The sequence below is a fragment of the Pan troglodytes genome, chromosome 1 (assembly GCF_028858775.2).
Source record: "Pan troglodytes isolate AG18354 chromosome 1, NHGRI_mPanTro3-v2.0_pri, whole genome shotgun sequence".
NCBI classification, from domain to species: domain Eukaryota; kingdom Metazoa; phylum Chordata; class Mammalia; order Primates; family Hominidae; genus Pan; species Pan troglodytes.
In genome coordinates, this window is record NC_072398.2 from 67837563 (window position 1) to 67850433 (window position 12871).

Sequence of the window (12871 nt, forward strand, 5' to 3'; positions counted from 1 at the left end):
CCAGATTCCCAGTCCCACCCACTGATCTGTCCCAGGCAATCCCCACCATGGCTAGGAAAAGACACTCTCAGCCCATGCAGAATGAGGAGAGGGGCCCTGGAATTCGCTGCCAGAAATTAATATTCTGTGCAAGGAGTACTAGGAAGGGCTTAAAGAGGAGAATGGCGTGGTCTGACCAATGGTTTAAAAAGATTTGGCGGGATCTGGCAGCAGGTTTTGTTTGTTGTAGTTTGGAAACTGTGTGTATCTGTGTGTGTGTGCGCGCGCGCGTATGCATAATCTTTGGAACTTTGTGAAAATTCTGTGAAGTCCGGGTTTCCTCTGAGAGGATTTGCATCTCCTTCCAAGTAGCTCTTAGAGACACAACCAACCCAGGATCATTTTAACCTATACGTTTGGATTATAATTTTGGAGGTTAGAAAGAGGATGTGAATTCCAGCCCTCAACCTGCAGGAGGGTGGGCATGTAGATACTCCCAGAGGGACTTTTTTTCTTTTTTCCATTCCACTCAGAACCAAGACTGGGAGAGGAACTTATTCTTCCCTCCACCTCGCTTGGCAGGGTGGGTTTTGTTTTTTCACTAGGAACCAAGCCTCTGAGGGTTCTGGTGGTTTCATGTGGGGGCCTCCAATCCCAGCAAGGGTCTCCAACCTCCCATCTCATTCACTCAACTTTGATCTAAGATGGTTTTGACTGAGTCATTTCACATAGATTTCACGTGAAACCCAAGTTCTAGACCATCGAGGATCTGCAGCGGCCCCCAATCTCACACCAGATTTAGCACGAAGTTAGCTTTCCCTAGTCATATTTCTTGTCATTTGAGGCCCCGAGGAATTTCTACTACTTCCCTGCTAGTTTATTCATGTGTTTACAAGACATATCTTTTTTACTATATCAGCATTTTTTAGGTATTCTCTACCAAGAGACATTTAGTCTATCATATTGCTAGAAACAAATAGTAACTTTAGCCTTTTCAGTTAAGATAATTTATTGCAAGTATAAAAAAAACTTACCTTTAACACATACTCACATTAACAAATTAATAAAACATAAAGGAGTATGCTTTTACTATGTCTGATAATTCAGAAAAAATAGACATACATATGCACGCGTGCATGCGCGCGCACACACACACACACACACACACACACAGTGGCAGATTGTATTTTCCAAAGATGACCACAGCAATATCTTCCATTCCACATGCTTCTTACAATGTAGCTTTGGTCCTCCTCCCACCAAAAGGTGGGCTCTTTGTGCACTCACCTTGGAACTGGGCATGCCTTGTGATTATTTCAAACGATAGAATAGAATGGAATTGATGCTATGTGACTGCCAAGGCTAAATTTAAAAAAATGCCATATGCTTCTGCTTTGCTCCCTTGGGACATTTGCTTTTGATATCTAGCTGCCATATTGTGAAAAAGCCCAAACTAGCCTACATGGAGAGCTGAGTTCTCAGTTGATGGCCAACATCAACCACCAGACAAATGGGTAAAGATTCCTCTAGATGATTCCAACTCCCAGTCATCAAGTCACCCTCCACCTTTGCATCTTCCCAGCTGAGGCCCCACACATCATGGAGTGGAGATAAGGCATCTCCACTGTGCCTTACTGTGTGAGTTCATTATCCACAGAGTTTGTGAGCAGAATAAAAAATGGCTGTTTTATGCCAATAAGTTTTGAGTGGTTTGTTACACGAACATGAAAACTAGAGGGGCAGGGCATGTGTGTGTGTGTGCATGCGCGCACGTGTGTGTGTATTTAATGAAAGGCATAGAATATGGAGTTAGACTTACCCACTTCACAGCTTCATGATTTTGAATAAATCATTTAATATGTACCTCTGTGCTCACATCTGATTGAAAACGATGGTGTTGGTGGTAATAATGATGGTGATATTAACAATAATACCAGCTCTACCTACCTCATAGTGCCATTAAATTAGCCATGGAAAGCAGTTTTGTAACTGTAAAACACCATAAAGATATGAAATGTTATTATTATTCCAATTTCTGACACAGTCTTGGAATACTTTATTGAAACCAAACTAAAATCTATCTGTCTGTAACTTTCACCAATAACATTCTCTGAAAGCTAACACAAGCCTTCTTCCACATGACAGTCCTTTAAGTATTGGGAAATAGTCCCAATAACATTCCCAAGGCTTCTTTCCAGGTTAGTGATGGTTAGTATTCTTTGTTCTCCCAACCACATGCCATATGTCATAACCTGCCATGTCTTGTGGCCTTACTGGGCTCCTGTGAAGGCTCCTTTGGTTTCCTCAGGTTTCTGGTTGCTGAGATGGAGGCTGAAGAGTGCTGCCATCTCAGACAACTCTGCACTTCAGTGAGGGAGGCGGGTTCCAGCTGCAGCCTGTGCCCAATGCCAGGTCACTGTCCCACCCTTGAATCCATACTCCCCACCCCTAAACCAGCTGGCTCTCCTGCTCTTTCTTGTTATAGACCAATTAAAATGGGCCTTGAACAGCACACACACACACACACAAAAGAAATTTATACCCCCAAACATGAACACCAGTAAGATCTCATTTTAGCCTATGGAAAGTATATGAATTAGAATGTAAGAGGAATCATTTATGCATTCCATTTATATAGTTTGTTTCCTCTAAAATGCTCAGGGCACTGTACTGGGAAATGTTAATCAATTAACATACAGGGCTCAGCTTCTCAGGGCTTTGCAAATGTCATTTCACTCTCTTGACTCAACTCTCCCTCTGTTTCAGTGCAACCGTTTCTTGTCTGCTGTGTACCCATGGTGCCCTATGGTATGGAGCATGAGTGAAGAATGCTAAGCTGGAGCAGAATCACAGATGGTAGGGCCAAAGGAAAATTTCAAGACAATCCAATTCATGCCTTCATTTTAAAGACAAGAAATCTTTGACTCCGAGAAACAACTTTCTCAAGGTCACAGCTAGTGAGGAACAGCACTAGGCAGTTTTTTTACCTCTCTCATCTGGAAAGCAGAAGAAAAATTATGCAAGTCTGTTCAGCACTCCTGAGAGAGATAGAACTTGAAGCAACATGACATTTCTGCACAGTTATCTTAGCCTTGGCCATAAAAAATCTCCAAGTTTCCCAGAGAAGAGCAACTATAATGATTAGGTAATACAAGAACCAACTGAAGATGAACAAATAACCCATCCAGCTAGGTTAGTTCCATTAGTAATTATTTAAAAGGCTGTGACAAAACAATGATTTCATGTTTTACAATTAAGTGTTGGGGGTGCAAAATAACTTGAGTGGCATAAGGGAAGATAATGGGCAGCAGGGATGAACATGAAATTAAGAAGTAAAAAATTAAGGTTGAGTATCATGAGAACATTGCCCAGCACAGATTCCCATAAGGAACCCCAGTTACTTTTTCATAGATATAATAATAATCTTTGTTTTGGCAGTAAAATGAGCCTTTAATATTTCTTTTTCCTCTTTAGCTTTTGTGATTATTTATAATCATATATACATGTATATACATGTATATACGTGTATATATGTATATACACGTATATATATGATTATAAATGATTATAAATTATATATGTATATATGTATATTTACATGTATGTATACATATATGTATGTACACATATATATGCATATATATGTATATACATATATGTATGTACACATATATATGTATATATGTATATACATATATGTATGTACACATATATATGTATATATGTATATACATATATATACACACACACATACACACACAGAGAGAGGGGCGAGAGAGAGAGAGAGAGATAATGTTCAAACACTCCTACAGTCATAAAAATCCCTCCCTGAAAGCCTGTTCTATCCTTTTTAATTAATGCCAAAAGCAATTAAATCACGGTGTGCTTCCATTACCTGCCAAGTTTTGTTATTTTTAAAATACAGGAATACAGTTTCAGATTCTATTATTTCGTCCACACGCAGCCTTTCAAAGGTGGTTTCCTTGGTTCCCCCACATATGAACTTTTAGCCAGGCAGCTGAAAAAAAAAACACCCCTGCTTTGAGATTTCTTGCTTTTGTTTGAAAAGACTCTCCTTTAAGGGGTACCAACCTGTCTGCCCTTTACCCAAGGCCCTCTCCAGAGGCAGTGAGAAAAAGGCCAAAGAGATGTTGTGTGCAGGGTCACCATCCCCACTGCCATGCGCACATAAGCCAGCCTTGATCATGGCTCCAGCTGCCCTCCAATAGATTTCTCTTCCTTTTGAACATTTAGGAATTAAATAGGCATGTGTGGCTTCCTGAAAAAAATATTCTTTTTGTTCTGCTAGGAGAAGTAGCTACCCAAATCATGGGGTGAGGGGAGTGTATTGTTGACTTTGGGCAGACTCATGTCATCATTAGCAGAATCCCAAAAACTTGCTCTAACAAACAGAGCTAAACAGACCTTGAGGGTGATCTTCAAATGCTGGGCCAGGAGAGACCTCAAGGTGTTCAACACCTTCCCCGCCTGCAAGAATTTTCAAATGACATAAGCCAGTATACCTAAAGGGTTTTTTAAAAAGGGAAATATCTGGCATTCAGTGATTAATATTCATAACGAAGAGTGTACAACTTTCCTAGATTAAAACTAGCTAACATCATCTCCTTCAAGCAAAAAGATCTACTTTGACAAGTTGACATTCATTATTAATACTTCAGTAAGCACCTGCATTATACAAGAGCACTGGGCTAGGTGCTATGGGGGACACAGAAAAGTATGAGCCAATCCTCGCCTGGAGAATTTTATAATTTATTGGAGATACAAGACAAATACATGTGAAAAGAAAAACGCCAAAGGCAGTGAATGAAGGATGTGTTAATGTCAAGTGAAGGCATTAGCAATAAACTCTAAAATACTCACCTTTGCTAGTGAGGAGGCCCATCTGTCTTAGAGACCAAGAAAACACCCAAAGCCAAAGGGAGAAAAAGCAACTGAGACTTTATCTTAGTGTCAGGAAAGACCAACTACAGCTTTGGGGTTGGTATACACTGTATCTCCTGTTACTGGCAACAGACCTACCCTCACTTCACCCACACCCCAGAACCAAATTACCTCCCAGAGGTAGCTCAGAGGTTGCCTATGATCAGCCACTTGCCTTGGGAAGTACAGACAGGTAGAGAAGCCAGTGCACCAGGGAACACCCTTTCCCTTGTAGGGCTGCATTAAGTGCTGTGTTTCAATGTTTGCCAAGGGCAACGGAAGATGTTTTCCCTCTTGGAATTTATTTCTCTTCCTCCCTCTGTTCTGTCTCTAAGAGTGGCTCAAATATGACTCAGAAGTGGGGCCTCTGGAAGTCACTCTCTTTACCCACTCAGCCAAGGTTCCTGGTTCCCATTAGCTCTGCCTCTCCACTCAGAGGGCATTGGGGTGTGATGGGATTTGTTATAGAGTACAGAATTGTATAATCAAACAACCCAAGCATCTTTCAGATACTGAAATCCTTCCACAACATTTTCCCCAAATGTTCATCAAATTTACCCAGTGATGGAGAACTCACTGCCCCAACAGACAAGCTATTCCATCTTGAAACTGTTCTCATTGTTGAAAACTGTTCCTTCACTTGTATTTCCCTGATACTTCCTTGAGTTGCTCTTAATTATAACTCTGGGGTCTGCCCAGATCCAATCTAATAAATACAGTTCTCAAGTCCTTTTTGAGTCCTCACTTCTGTGACAGCAACATACAGACTTCCTTCGGCCATTTCAGATATCGCTTGGTTTCAAATCTTTCATTTTCCCATTTTATCTCTTAGTGCTTTAAGATATCAATTTGTCTACATCTCTCTTAAAACCTGATCTCTACAGATGAATAAAAGATGAATAAAAGACTCTAGACATAAACTGACCAATGTAAAGTAAAACAGAAATTCTTCATTTCCGATACTTAGACACTATACTTTTATTAACACAGTCGAAGGCTGCATTCAACTCTATGTGTGGTCACGTGGCATGGCATGTGCTTACTGTAGACTAAAAACCTTTCGCTGAAAGGGCTTCCCACCTACTGATGAAATAATTGATTTTCATTTATTATACCTGCCTCACACAGCTGGGCATTATCCCAGAAACTATGTAAGAAAGTGACATCTTTCACGATCTTTTCATCCTTTCTACTTGAGCCCCAATTATAGATTCAAATGACCGTCTTAAAAATCTAAGAAAAGAAACACTGTTTCTGACCAAGAAATCTCCATGGAAAGATGTTGAGAACGTCAATGTGGAATTCTGTGATATGAGAATAAAGGCTGCAGCAGCCCCAGAGGACCCCAACACTGTTCCTGATTTCCATCCTGCATCCTCCCTTCTTGTATCGCTAAGCCAATCAGAATGCCCTGGGGAGAGGCCCTGCAGGACGAGTGAACTTCTATGGTAACAAAAGGAGAGGAGAGGAAATCTGCATTCAATCAGTCATTTATTTTAGTCCTGTGTGGTCACTAGACTTTAAGACACGGAAGGCATGGACCATGTCCTATTAAGCATCATAAGATATTGACTGAATGAGTGAATGAACAAATGCTAAAACTTTGTATCTCTCTCAGTGTCTCAAATTATGTCTGGGAGAGAAAAGATGTTCAATTACTAGTTTAACATGTTAACTCAGTGGTTATAGTCCTAAAATATTATTACAGGTTTTTGTGGAGAGGATCAACTATATAGTTTGTTAGAAAAATAAAATGTAAGCATAAAACTGATTTAAAAATTGTATCACTATCAAAAACAAATTTTAAAATAAGCTCACATGAAAGTGGAGGAAAGGAGTAGAAAACAGGGCAAAAATTTCTGTCACTTTGCTGCAGAAGAACCTCCTACAGCTCCCTCTTCAATTGCAGCAGCAAATCCACATGCCCCCACCCAGGCTTAAAGACATTTATTATTGGGGGTCCTCCCTTTATCCCATAATAGCTCCCAAAGTCCAACTTCCACCCTGTTTGGGTTAGCCTGAACACCTATGATATTGCCCGAGAGGTTTCTGTAGTCCAAAAGATCTTACACCTCTTCTTGAGCAGGCTCCACTCAGCCTATCTTTCAAGACAACACTCAGAAAACCTCTTCTGTAAAGTCTTCTCTACCTAATACCAGCCCACATTGACTATCCTTTTTTTCCAGATAACATATAAACAATCTTCGAGAGAGTATGTTGCTTATCTCTTTTACTGAAGGTCATTCTTCAGCGGTGAAAACTTACCAAAATAGTGAATTATTATGATTATTTTTCAACTTATATTTGTCTTGCCTTCCCAAGGGCTGGAGCAGTAGTCTTTACTTATTTTGTATTTCTTTAAAATGCAAGATAAAACAGTTAAATAAATGCTGATTAAAAAAATGAATGAATACATTTCAGCATGTGAGTCAGCCTCACTGTTGGAGCTGTCCAGGGTTCTGGTGAAGAGATTGATGATAAGGTTAGGCACAACCAGCTAAGCAAGTGACTTAGGACAAATTTTGCTGACCCTTAACCCTGAAAGAGTTCATCAACTGGTTATCATAATGACCATGAAATAGCTTGCTGTCCCTGTCACCCTCCCATACATAGCCCTCTCTACCTCAAACACCTAAATCGCCATTTCATCATGTCAACTCCCTGCTCAAAAACCTGTATGTCAGGGCTCCCTATTGCCTGCAGTAACATTCAAACTGAGCAGCCCTAACAGAGTAGAAAGTGAGAGTTTTTTCATTTAGATACTAAAGCACATCTTAGAAGAGTGGCTAACACCAGTTGAAAAAGTAAGTAATGAGATATTTCTGATGAATGTATGTTATGGGCTGAATTGTGTCCCCCCCAAAATTCATGTATTGAAGCCCTAATGCCCAATGTGATGATTTTTAAAGATGTGATCTTTGGGAGATAATCAGGTTCAGATAAGGTCATGATGGTGGAGTCCTCATGACAGGATTGGTGCCCTTTTAAGAAAAGACACAGGAGAGCTCTTGCTCACTCGCTGTTTCTCATTCTCTCTCTCTCTCCCCAACCTCCTTCCCTCCCTCTTTCCCTCTCTTTTGCAGCCATGTGAGGACATAGTGAGAAGGCAGCCATCTGCAAGCCAAAAAAGGAGACCTCACTAGAACCTAACCATCCTGGTAGCCTGATCTTTAACTTCTAGTCTCCAGAACCATTAGAAAATAAATTTCTGTTCCTTAAGCACTCAGCCTATGGTATTTTGTTACAGCAACTCAAGCAGACTAAGAAAAGTGACCCTCAATAACTATATGAAGGCACAAACATAAAGATACCTGATCACATAAGCTCAAGCACACACATTGATAAATATTGCTCTAGACTGTTGCTTCTACCTATGAATAAATAACTGCTGTAGAAATTGCCCTGGCAATTCATACAAATAAAAATCTAGACAAAACAACTATCTTCAGAGATTGAACTACAAGCAATGCAGGAGTATGAACCCTGAGAAAACTGAAATAAATGGGATAAGTTCTATGTTCACTTTGACTAGCTGCCTAGATGCAATTTCCAGATTGCAGCACAGGAATGAGGAATCCAAACAAATCCTGGTAGTCTTGCCAAGTTTAGGAGACAGAGATTGAGGTTTGAGAAGGTCAAGGCAGTCAAAACTTTCAGGGTAGAATACTGAAAATGAATGAGCTACATGAAGAAAGGGCTCCAGATAGCTGCATAGGGATCCCCTTAAGTCTTTGCCTGAACACTAATCTGTACATGCATAGGGTGAAACCTCATAATACTGAGAAAGAACAATTAGCAAAGAGCTGTAAGCCAAGAGATTTCAGAGCACAAACAGATCTGAAAATCATTTGAGTTTCCATCAGCCAAAGTGGACAGACCCCAAAGCATTTACAAATCATTCTTTAGAGACGCCAGAAGTATCATAGTGTGGTAATGTTGCAAACAAGCCCTAGAATAAGGTATACTCCATACCTACCTTAAAAAAAAAAGAACTTTAAAACAAGCCTCAAGATCAATCTTCAAGTAATTTAACTACCTGCCAAAACAAAGCCAATCACTCTTTAAAGGAATACAACAAAATCAAGCAGTCAATGAACTAAATTTATAACATTCACCTTCTAATGCAAATAGTTATTAGATATGCAAAAGCACAGAAAATTGTGATCCAAAACCTCAAGGAAAATCAGTCAATGAACACACACTAAAAATGACAGATTAAATGAGGAATTTGCAGACAAGATGTAAAACAAAAAATTTAAATGTTGCAACTATGTATAAGCATTTAAAAGTAAACAAGAACATTTGAGGAGAGATATAAGTAAAAACAACATGAATCATCCAGAGATTTCAAACACATTATTTGAAATGAACAGTTCATTGGATAAGATTAAGAGAAGATTAAACATTGCAGAAGAAAATATCAATTAACTTGAAGACATGAGAGTAGAAATGATCCTAATTAAGTACAGAAAGAGAAACTTTTTAAAATACTAAAACAAAATACCAGCACCTTAGTAACCAGTAGGAAAATACCAAGATGTCTAACATAACAAGAAGTTTGGGGAAGGGCAAAAACAAATTTGAAGATATAATAGATGAAAATTATCCAGATTTTATAAAAATTGTAAATCCATGGATCAGACACTGAACAAACAGTCTAAGCACATAGTCTAAGAAGTCTAAACACACAGAAACCTCACCACAACAACTCATAATCAATTTTTGAAAACCAGTGACAAGGAGAATATCTTTAAGAAGAACCAGAGAGAAAAAAGACACACAATACAGACAAACAAAGGTAAGATTTTTTTTTAATTTTTAAGGGAACATAGTAGGCATATATATTTTACAGGGTACATGAGATGTCTTGATACAGGCATGCAATGTGAAATAAGCACATCATGGACAATGGCGTACCCATCTGCTCAAGCATTTATCCTTTGAGTTACAAACAATCCAGTTACACTCTAAGTTATTTTAAAATGTACAATTAAGTTATTACTGACTACAGTCCCCCTGTTGTGCTATCAAATACTAGGTCTTATTTATTCCTCTATTTTTTGTACCCATTAACCATCCTTACCTCCCTTCTACAGCCCTCACTACCCTTCCCAGCCTCTGGTAACCATCTTTCTATTCTCTATGTCCATGAGTTCAATTGTTTTGATTTTTAGATCCCACAAGTAAGTGAGAACATGTGATGTTTGTCTTTCTGTGCCTAGCTTATTTCACTTAACATAATGATCTCCAGTTCCATCCATGTTGCTGCAAATTGACAGGATCTCATTCTTTTTTATGGCTGAATAGTACTCCATTATGTATATGTAACACATTTTCTTCATCCATTCATCTACCAATGGACACTTAGGTTGCTTCCAAATCTTAGCTATCGTAAACAGTGCTGCAACAAACACAGGAGTGCAGATACCTCTTCAATATACCAATTTCCTTTCTTCGGGGTATATACCCAGCCATGAGATTGATAGATCATATGGTAGCTCAATTTTTAGTTTTTTGAGGAACCTCCAAACTGTCCTCCATAATGGTTGTACTAATTTATATCCCCACCAATAGTGTACAAGAGTTTCCTTTTCTCCACATCCTCTCCAGCATTTGCTGTTGCCTGACTTTTGAATAAAAGCCATTTTAATTGGGGTGCAATAATATCTTGTTGTAGTTTTGATTTGCATTTCTCTGACAATCAATGATGTTGAGCACCTTTTCATATGCCTGTTTACCATTTTATATCTTCTTTTGAGAAATGTTTATTTAAATTTTTTGCTCAACATTTTGATTGGATTATTAGATTTTTCCCTATAGAGTTGTTTGAGCTCCTTGTGTATTCTTGAAACTAATCCCTTGTCAGATGGATAGTTTGCAAATATTTTCTCCCATTCTGTGGGTTGTGTCTTCACTTTGTTAATTGTACCCTTTGCTGTGTAGAAGCTTTTTAACTTAATGTGATCCCATTTTTCCATTTTTGCTTTGGTTTCCTGTGCTTGTGGGATATTGCTCAAGAGATGTTTGCCCAGACCAATGTCCAATGTCCTAGAGATTTTCCCCAATGTTTTCTTATAGTACTTTCATATTTTGAGGTCTTAGATTTCAGTCTTTAATCCATTTTTATTTAATTTTTGTATATGGGTGAGAGACAGTAGTCTAGTTTCATTCCTCTACATATGAATAGCCAGTTTTCCAAGTGCCATTTATTGAAGAGGCTGTCTTTTCTCCAGTGTATATTCTTGGCAACAAAGGTAAGATTTACACAGACTTCTTACCAGAAACAATGCAAGCCAGATGACAATGGAATGCCATCTTTTTTTGGCTCAACACTTATTTTATTTTTTGTTTTTTTAATCAACAAATTAAAAATTATATATATTTATGGTGTACAGCATATCTTTTTTTATGTATACCTTGTGGAATACCTAAATCAAGCTAATTAACATATCCATTACCTCACATGTTTATCATTTTTTTGTAGTGAGAACATTTAAAATCTACTCTCTTAGCAACTTTCAAATATACAATAGATTGTTATTAACCATAATCACCATGTTGTACAATAGTTCTCATGAACCTGTTCCTCCTAACTGAAATTGTATAAGCTTTTATTCATACAGACTTATCAGAAACAATGCAAGTCAGAGAACACTTAAATGAACCCTTTAAAGTGATGAAAGGAGAATAAATTTGTCAATCTAGAATTTAAAATCCAGTGTAAATATCAAAATGAAATAAAAAATGAAGTCAGGATAAACATTTTTCAAAGATTGAGAAAATTTGTTGCCAGAAGACCTTCATTACAAGAAATGTAAACTTATTCAGGAAGAAAGAAAATAATACCATATGGAAACTTGAAACTACCCCAAGGATGAAGAAAGTTGGAAAAAGTAAATGTGATGATATATGTAAAAGTCATTTTTTCTCATATTTTAACTTTTTTAAAGCTGGCTGACTATTTTTAAAAACTAACAACAACAACGTATTGTGGGGTTAATAACATATGTAGAAGTACAATTTATGACAACAATAACACAGTGAGATGCCATCTCAAAAAAAAAAAAACAACAAAAACCTAAAAATTAGCCAGGCATGGTGGTGTATATCTGAAGTCCTAGTTACTCAAGAGGCTGAGGTGGGAGGATTGCTCAAGCCCAGGAGCCAAGATTACAGTAAGCTATGATTGTGCCACTTCACTCCAGCCTAGGCAACAGAGTAAGACTCTGTCTCTAAAACTAAATAAATAAAAATAGAAACAAAGCAAAGGATAGGAGAAAGAAATACAGAAGTATATTAAAGTTTTGATATTACATATGAAGCAGTATAATAGTATTCAAAGATAGACTGTCTTTAGTTAAACATGCATATTGTAAACCCTAGAACAAATATCACTCTCTCTCTCTCACACACACACACACACACACGCACACACTATTAAGCTAATGGTGGGGAGCAAATAGAATATTACAAAATAACCAAGAAAAGGTAGGAAAAAGAGGAAAATATGAACAAAGAACAGATAAAAACAATTTTGAAGAGAAAACATATAGAAAAATAATAGATTTAGACCCAACTATATCAATAATTACATTAAATGCAAGTGGTCTAAACAGTCCCATTAAAAGGCAGAGATTGTCAGTCAAAAAAAAAATTGGAACACAAAAGCATGTGCTGTCTATAAGAAATAAACACTAAATATAAAGTCAAAGATAAGTTAAAATGAAAAAGATGTAAAAAGGTATATATGATGAAAATACTAATCAAAAGAAACCTGGAGTATCTATGTTAATATCAGAACAAGGAATAAAACCCAGGATAAAGAGGCACATTTCATAATAAAAAGATCACTTCCTCAAAAAGATATAGTAGCTTTCAATGTGTGTCACATAACAGTTTTAAAGTACAGGAAGCAAAAACATACAGAAGTGAAAGGAGAAATAGATAAATC